Genomic DNA, 8909 nt, shown 5'->3' with positions numbered 1-8909 from the left:
CTCTCTCCTTCCTGATCTCTGTGAACAGCTCTCCTCCGACATGCCCTTCTGCCATGACGCTCTGCCTCACCTCAGGCCCAGAACAATGGAGTGGGCCTACCATGGACTGAACCTCTGAAACCATGAGCCAACATAAACTTTTCCTCCTCGAAGTTGCTCTTGTCGGGCAGCTTGGCCACAGGGAAGAAAAGCTGACGAACACAGTGTTTTGAAAGGGTTCAGAATACATCACCCCAAAACACGCCAGCCTGGCCTAAGGATTATTTTGAGCTGAGACCTATGGGTAAACACAGACGCAGGACAAGCTCTCCGCCATGCTCCGTCTTCCTGAAAGCAAAATGCTCCTTGTAAAGGCGCCCCACGCCCCACTTCTGTTACCCAGAGGGGGGACCAGATGAAGAGAGTCTCACCAAGGAGCCTCACTCACCAGCTCTAGTTTCCATTCTTTGCTCAGATACTGCCTTCCCACGATTTGCTGCCTCCAGGAGCTTGGAGTTCCTTGGTCTTGTCACTTCTGTACAAATCAATGACTCTTGGCCAAGGTGCTAAAGAAGCCCGGATTCTGACCCCCTCTCTGGGTCACCTGTCTCTGAGTGCTCCCCAGAGAAGCATCCCATAGGCACTGGTGAGCTTCCGTGTGTCTGTTGGTTATTTGCCTTCTGTGGGTGTAATTTGCAGGACACCATTCAGAAAACCCGAGGTGGGTAGAGGAAAAAGGATAGTTTTTCCAAAAGCCACCTGCAGTGAACTGAACGTGACTGTAGTCTCAGCCATCCAGGAGGCTGAGGCAGCAGGATCCTTTGAGCCCAGAAAATTGGGGCCCACTTGGGCAACAAAGTAAGACACCATTATCAAAAAACAGCCAGACCAAGTGGTGCACCCCTGTCATCCTAGCCTCTCAGGAGGCTGAGGCAGAAGGATTGAAATTTCAAAGCCAGCCTCAGCAATTTAGCAAGATCCTGTCTCAAAAATAACTAACTAAATAAATAAATAGGGCTGGAATGTAGCTCAGTGGTTAAGGTTAAGAATCCACGGTTCAATCCTAGGTACAAAAAAAAAAAAAAAGTCAGTTTTTTTCTCTCCCCTTCAGTTTGTGAAACATTCTTTTCTGTTTTACTAATTTTGGATTAAAGGTATTTCTGATGTGCAAAGTAATTCAAATGGTGATTGTTAAAGGAAACATTAAATGCATTAACTGAATTATATTGTTTTACAGGTTTTATTCATCACATTAAAGGTTTTAGAAGACCAATATGGAGCTAGGGGTGTAGGTCAGTGGTAGAAGGCCTACCTGCAGGCACTGGGTTCAGTGCCCAGTACTGGGGCAGGGGCAGAGTCCAGTGTGTGTCCCGTGAAGTCTGAAGATACAGAGGAGGCGAGCATTCATGACAATTCACTTATTAAGCTGATTCTGTTTTATTCTTAATTAAATTTTTTCTTCCAAATCACCCTCTAAGGATAAGAAAATCACAAATCATGAAAAAAACAATTAAGTGCTTGCCAGGTATAGTGGCACATGCCTGTAATCGCAGTTATTTGGGAGGCTGAGGCAGGAGGATCACAAGTTCCAGGCCAGGCTCAGCAACCTAATGAGACCCTGTCTCAAAATTTAAAAAGGATGGGGATGTAGCTCAGTGGTATAGTGCCTCTGGGTTAAATCTCTGGTACTAAAAAAAAAAAAAAAGTAATTAAGTATGTGCTGAATACCTACTTCCATGTGAGACTGTAGGATATAACCTGCAGAAGTTTCAAATCACCGATGCTTTTCTCATTTGCATTTGTCTTCCGGAGTTATTTTGAGGAGATTTAATTTGAAATGTCAAAAGCATTTTGCTTGGAGGAAAAAAAAATTGAAAAAACACCACACTCCAGTCTTTTCCAGAACAACACATCAAAACAACGTTTTAATAAACTGTTAAAATTATAGTTCCTTATTCTAGACTCAGCAAGACCACAAATAAAGGTGTTGTCTAAAAAATGTAGGGAAGTCTCTGTTTGGGTGAAGCCAGGTGGGCATCAGGTGTGACGCAGGAGAGCTCTGTTTTCAGAGCAGGGGTGTCCTGGGAGTCTGCCGTTCCTCAGGGTGGAGGGGTCACAGAGGGTCCCAGGCTCCCCCAGAACCTGCAGGGCTGTGCCTTGGACCTTGCCCGTCCAGCCTGGTGGGATTCTCAATCTTGTCTTTCCTTTTCTTATGATCCACATTCAAGACGAGAGAATAAGCCAGATGTGGTGGTGCGCACCTGTAACCCCAGTGGCTCAGGAGGCCGAGGCAGGAGGATCACAAGTTCAAAGCCAGCCTCACTCAGCAACTTAGTGAGGCCCTAAGAAACCTACCAAGATCCCAGTCTAAAAATTTAAAAAAGATAAATATGGGCTGGGGATGTGGCTCAACGATCAAGGGCCCCCGGATTCAAACCCTAATACAAAAAAAAAAAGAGGAGAAAATCATTGATTTACTAACAGCCGTGGTGGATCCCAGGAGTGCTGCCCAGATCTGCCCTCAGGACAGAAGCCTTCCCTTTCCAGCTCCTGGAAGTGTCATCTAGAGAACTGCCCTCCTCAGAAGGTCACGTGTCACTCAAGGTCCTGTGTCTTCCCTGAGGGCAGGTTACAGAGGCCATCTCAGCTCAGAGTGCCCCCTGGTTCTCTGAAGCCTCTGCTGGACTCCCATCACAGCCAAACTCTGCCCGACCCGTCCTGCTCCCTCGCTCCTCACAGGGTGATTCCCAATAGCGCGCCTCTGGGGCTGGAGACACAGGCCTAGCAAGCAGGGGGTCCTGGGTTCAATCCCCAGCACAGGAAAGAAAAGACAGTGAAGGGAAGGGGGTCTCATGGACCCGTCCTGCTACACTCCCTCCAAGACTATTTCCCAGCAAACTCCACCTCAGTGCAGTGGTTTTGCTTCTGAGACCACCCAAGCTGACTCCATGTGGGGGCCTTGCCCCTGTGGTCTGTTCCCTGGGGGCTGAGGCAGGGGATTCCCAACCCTTTTTATTTTTTATTCTGAGACGGAGTCTTGCTGAGTCACCCAGGCAGCCCTTGAACTTGAGATTCTCCTGCCTCAGGTATACACCACCACAACCAGCTCTTTTTCATTAAATATTTTTAAAAATATTTATTTTTTTAGTTGTAGGTGGACCCAATATCTTTATCTCATTTTTACGCGGTGCTGAGGTTCAACCCCAGGCCTCATGTGTGCTAGGCGAGCACTCTATCACTGAGCCACAAGCCCAGTCCCTTTTTTTGGTTATTAAATTTTAAATTTTTTGTACAGAACAGTCCTCCCAGACACACTTTTCGTTCAAAGCGGTTTTATTACAAATTTAATTTTTTTAAATATGCCAGGGACAGGGGGTGAGCGTTTGCTTAGCATGAGCAAGGTCTGTCCCCAGTGCCACAATAAAAATTAAATATGCCAAACTGATAAACTACAGATCTCTCTTTTCTTAATGCATAATAATGAGAGCTTTGTTGGAAAATTAGAGAACCGGGGGTATAGCAGAGCTCACGGTCAAGCTGTTGTCTAGAACACCTCAGGCCCTGGGTTTCATCTCCAGGACCAAAGGGAAAGAAAGACAAGTAGGTTGCACTAAGGGAAGAATAATCCCACAGAAGAGGGTTCTGACCAGGGGAACCTTAGGACATGAGGCCGAGTGGAGGGAAGTTAGGTCCTTGGCCCTCGAGGGAGGTACTGGGACCCAGGCTCCACATTGTTCTCTCTTTTGCTTCCCAGTCACCATGAGGGGAACAGCTTCCCCTGCCACACTTCCTCTGCTGTGTTGTGCTGCGTGGCTAACAGTCCCACAGCAGAGGGTCCCGTGACCAAGGACTGAAGTATGAGACTATGAGCCAAAAGGAATCTCTCCTCCTTTTACGTTGATTATCTCAGGTATTTTGTCATAGTAACAGAAAACTGAATAACACTGTGACCCATGAGAAATTTAACACAATTCAAATTACAACACATGTCCAAAACAAAGTTTTATTGAAATACACTCAAGCTTACTCATTTAGGCATAATCTACAGCTGCTCTCCTAATACAATGACTAAGTTGAGTAGTTGTGACAGAGGCTTGCAAAGCCTAGATTTTTATTATGTGGCCCTTCACAGAAGTTTGCCAACCTGTGATTATTTGCTGGGCTGGGGATGTTTCTGTATGGTAGAGAGCTTGCTTTTTCTTGCTCCAGGCCCTGGGTTTGACTCCCAGCACTGGGGGGAATCAAAAAAGAATAATAAAGTAGCTTTTTTCTTTTTTTAATTCATAGTGTGCAGAGCCACTACTACAATGATATTTGACATGATTAAATGTGTGAAAACATGCTTCAGATTTTATCAAAACATTTTAGAAAAGAGAAGGAGAAATCAGAACCACAAGAGTGCCTTTTCCAGAGAAGGTATTTGCCAAATGAATGGCAACGTGAGCAAATTCCCATAATTGATTAGAATTTCACACTCTTCAAAGATAGAGTTTTAGATATTCTCTGAGACTGAGAGAACGGGCTCTTGCTCCTAGATTAACGTGTGTGTGTTTGTGACTGAGGGTAGGATCCAGGGCCTGGCAAATGTTCAGCGAGTGCCCTGTCACTGAGCTCCATCCCCAGACCGGGCACAAACTTATAATGTACTAAAGAGAGAGAAATTGGACCGGAAGATCAAAATGATGATTATACTTGGGAGGTTTCCGTTCGCACATGTATTAGTGGAGTTGTGACTGTGCACTTGGGCGGCAGCTAAACAACATTTGCATAGGGGCTCAGGCGCCACCTGGTGGCGGATGTAAAAATTACAGCGGCATCTTCATAATCTGGAAACCTAATGGTACTTGAAGGATGCTCGGTGGATTTTCACCAGGGGGCCTCTGAAGTCCAGGTGATCCTCCCTGGCAAGGTGGGGGTACTGGTAGGCAGGAAGGTCAAGGTGACTTAGAACCCTCGGGTTTTCCAATGACAGATCTTTAACCCTTTCTAGTAGAGCAAAAGCCTGACCCCTCTCAAGGACATCCTGAACCCAGCTTTGCCCTGTGCAGGGTTTTTTTTTAATCTATTTTCCATCGATGCAAAATACATCCCCTCCTTGGTGCAGGCTCTGACAGGGGGAGAGAAGCGGGAGTGAAAGAAGCCAGCTTTCAGCCTCTACATCGGAACTCTGCCATTTTTTTTTTATCAAAGTCACCTTCAAATTTTGTTCAAGAAGCATTTTAACCCCAGGGTAGGAGAACAGAGCTGCTAACTTAACCGAGCACAGACAAGTGACCAAGAGGAGTTAAGGAAGCCCTTCCTGTCATCTCTGCTAGTAGATCACTCTCCACAGTGTGCAGAAAAAGATCAACAACAAGTACTGCCAAGTTCGCCCCTGCTGTCCAATGCCATCTTTGGGGCTCTGTCTGATTTTAAAATGAAGACCTAATTTCCACTCCTTGCCACAGATCAGGTTACTTATATCCATTAGGCATGAAGGGCTGAAGGTGCAAAATGATCCCTAAAATGGAAATACATTCAGGGGGGTCACTAGTTACAAGGGATGGTGTCCTGAGTTGGAGGTTTTTCCAGATGTCATAAAGAGAGAGAAATCTCGCATCCCAGAATTAATAGGTTATATTGCTTGTTAACAAACTATAGCATCAGATCATCAACTCCGATGCCACGTTCACATGTGCATTCACACTGGTGGGTAAATTCACACATTCAACAAACACTGATTGGCACCTACCAAGTGCTGTTTGTGGTTCTCAGCAGGAAGAGTACAAAGTCCCTGACTTCAGAGCACTCAGGGGACGAGACAAAAAGTGACAAACACGAAATCAAGTAAGGTCAGAGCTACGAACAAAAATACAGAGCCAGGAGACAGGCAGGATGGGTCGGAGCCCTCAGGGACCGAACCAAGACAGAGGGAGTGTAAGCCACATCTGTCATTTCAGAATTTCTAATTGCCACATTATGAAACTAAAAAAAAATCAGAGATCTCAATTTTAGTACCACATTTTACTTAATACAAATATATCTGCTATCGCAGTATTTTAATGTGTAATTGGCATAGAAAAATCTAACAACATTTTACATTATTTCTCTTTTTAAAAAAATTATCCAAAGGGCTGGGGATGTGGCTCAAGTGGTAGCGCGCTGGCCTGGCATGCGTGCAGCCCGGGTTCGATCCTCAGCACCACATACCAACAAAGATGTTGTGTCTGCCGAAAACTAAAAAATAAATATTAAAAAAAAAATTATCCAAAGCCTTCAAAAGAGTGCATATTTCCAACTCAGAGCACCGTCTAGAAGTCAACCGCCGCAGCCACACAGCCAGAAACTTCCACACTTCACAGCAAAGGCTGAGGTTTTCTCATCAGGCCACTGCGGCGGATGCCACACAGGCCAAGTCTCGTAGGCCAAGTCACGTCCGCTGCCTGCACCCCCAAGTTCAAGACAATGGGCTCTGACAAACCCTAGGGTTTGTGACAAAACTTTTAAAGGTGTCATTGCTCCGCCCTGAGCCACAGGGTAGCCTCCGGGACAAGAGAGCCTTGATTCTCAGGGACTGAAGGATTTGGCATTTCAACAAGGGGTCCCCATCTCACCACAACGCCCACAGATCTTTGGATAAGCCCCACTCTTGTGGCCTGTTTGGGTTCTGTGTTCTACAGAGTTCTTATCTGAACTTTTGAGTACCAACTGAGGGAAGGAAAGAGCCCCTCAACATATCTCAGGGATCGGTATTAGAAGGCCTGGGTCCTCAGCTTCTCCCTGCTACCAGCAGAGACTGTCACCAGACTCTGGAGAGGGCACCGTCCCGTGTGACTAATGATCCTCCTGAATATTAAACTGTGATGAAGACTGACCACACTGAAACTTGACGCTCCTCAGCTTCCCATGAGGTCGTACCCCCTTCGTGCACTTAATACATCCCATCCACCAACATCGCAGAAGCTTAAAAACAGTTCTTTCCAGAGTGATAGCTGTTTCCCCTAATGACTGTCAGGCTGCCTGGGAGCTACAGCTTGCTTCCACTGTCCAGCCTCCCAGGAGCTGAATATTACTAGCCCAAGAAAAGACCCAAGGTCAAATTCAAAGTATGGTTTCTACTGGATGCACATTGCTTTCACGCCATTGTAAAGTTGAAAAATTGTAAGTTGAGCTATTGTAAGTCGGTGACTATCTGGGCTCTTTAGAGAAGCTACAGTGTGCAATATTAACAAACAGTTAATATATATTCCTCCACCCAAGAACTTTGTGTTTATGTAACATGCATAACATGGTAAAGGAGGAGGAGGCAGAAAGTTAGACTCTCGGAGGCTCATTGGACTTGTGCAACAGAAGAAGGTGTGCCCGTGTTGTCCTCCATGAAGTCCCTGAAGATCCCCTGGGCACACTTGAGAGGAGCACTTTACAGGGACGCTGAGGGACATGCTGAGGATGGCCACTGACTCTGGACCGCAAGAGGCTTCAGTACATGCTCTTGGCAGCACTGGGAACCTTTCAGGGCCTGATAGTTCATCTTCCAAAACAACGCGCATTGCTACAAAGGGGTATTTGATGCACAACGGAAGGCGGCGGGTCATATATCCCAAGCTTAGGAGAAGATAAAAATGGCCTGGGAAGCTTGTGGAAAACACAGTTTGCAGTCCCGAACCCAGGGGCTCACTTGAGCAGCAACTGTGGATCAAAGTGAGGTTTTCAGTATGAAAGAGGAAGAGAAGGGATTTGGGGTCTTGCGGGTCCCACCCGAACCCTGTCTCCCTGTGCCTCTGACTGCCCCCAGGAGCCTCCCTGTCCATTTACAGCAAGGACACAGGAAGAGCTGCGTAGAGACACATATGTTTTCCATTTCTTTGCTATAAAGATCTGGATCTGCAGAGCGCGATGTGCACGCCTGTAATCCCATGGGTTTGGGAGGCTGAGGCTGGAGGACTGTGAGTTCAAAGCCAGCCACAGCCATTTCGTAGGCCCTAAGCAACTCAGTGAGACCCTGTTTCTAAATAAAAGATAAAGAAAGTGGCAGGGGGGTGGGGGTGGATGGAGATGTGGCTCAGTGGTTAAGCGCCCCTGGGTTCAATTCCTAGTACCAAAAAAAAAAAAAAAAAAAATCTGAGATTTCCATCTGTCTGCAGACAGCAGACAAGAACTACCTGGAGCACACTGGCAACTCATCAGTGCAGGGTGAGATTCTTCAGAGGGAAAAGCTTTGGTGCCTTTCAGTCGTGTGAGATGGTCATCTATGCAGCAGGCTCTCCATGCACCAGGATCTGCCCCCCTCCTTGGTCCTGTGTCCTAAAAGATGGAGGAATTAGGTCATGGGCAAAGAGGGGAATAGACGTTTCACTGAAGACTCTTGGATGGTAGACAGGCACGTGAGAAGCTGCTCAGCACCATTAGCCCCCAGGGAAATACAGTGTCAACTCACAAAGGTACATCACTACCAACCTAACAGAATGACTCAACCGGAAAGAAACAGGGAGGACACCAAACTCTGGAAAGGAGGCGGAGAAACAGAACCTCCCACACAGTGCTGGGGGAACACGATGTAACACAGTCGCTCTGGAAACCCATCCAGCACTAATCGTGCAATTCCTACCGAGGAAGTGAGCTCTCGGGTATTGATCCCAGAGAAATGAGGCTTGTGCTCATGCAAAGCCCACATACGAATGTGCAGAGCAGCTTCATTGGTAATAGCCCCAAACTACAGACAAACCTGTCATTTGTTCCTCAGTGGGTGAGTGGTACTTGTGTACCAGGAAATATTGCTCAGGAAGTAAAAGAACAAACCACTCTTGAGACGACCTGGCTGAACCACTGAGGTTATACTGAGCAAAGGAAAAAAAAAAAAGCCAATCCACAAAGTTTCATGCCCTATGATTCCATTTAGATATCGCTATTGAAATGACAAAATCAGAGGAAATGAGGATTAGTGATAGCTC

The sequence above is a fragment of the Ictidomys tridecemlineatus genome, chromosome 13 (assembly GCF_052094955.1).
Source record: "Ictidomys tridecemlineatus isolate mIctTri1 chromosome 13, mIctTri1.hap1, whole genome shotgun sequence".
In the NCBI taxonomy this organism is placed as follows: Eukaryota; Metazoa; Chordata; class Mammalia; order Rodentia; family Sciuridae; genus Ictidomys; species Ictidomys tridecemlineatus.
Note: the sequence above shows the minus strand (reverse complement) of the source record.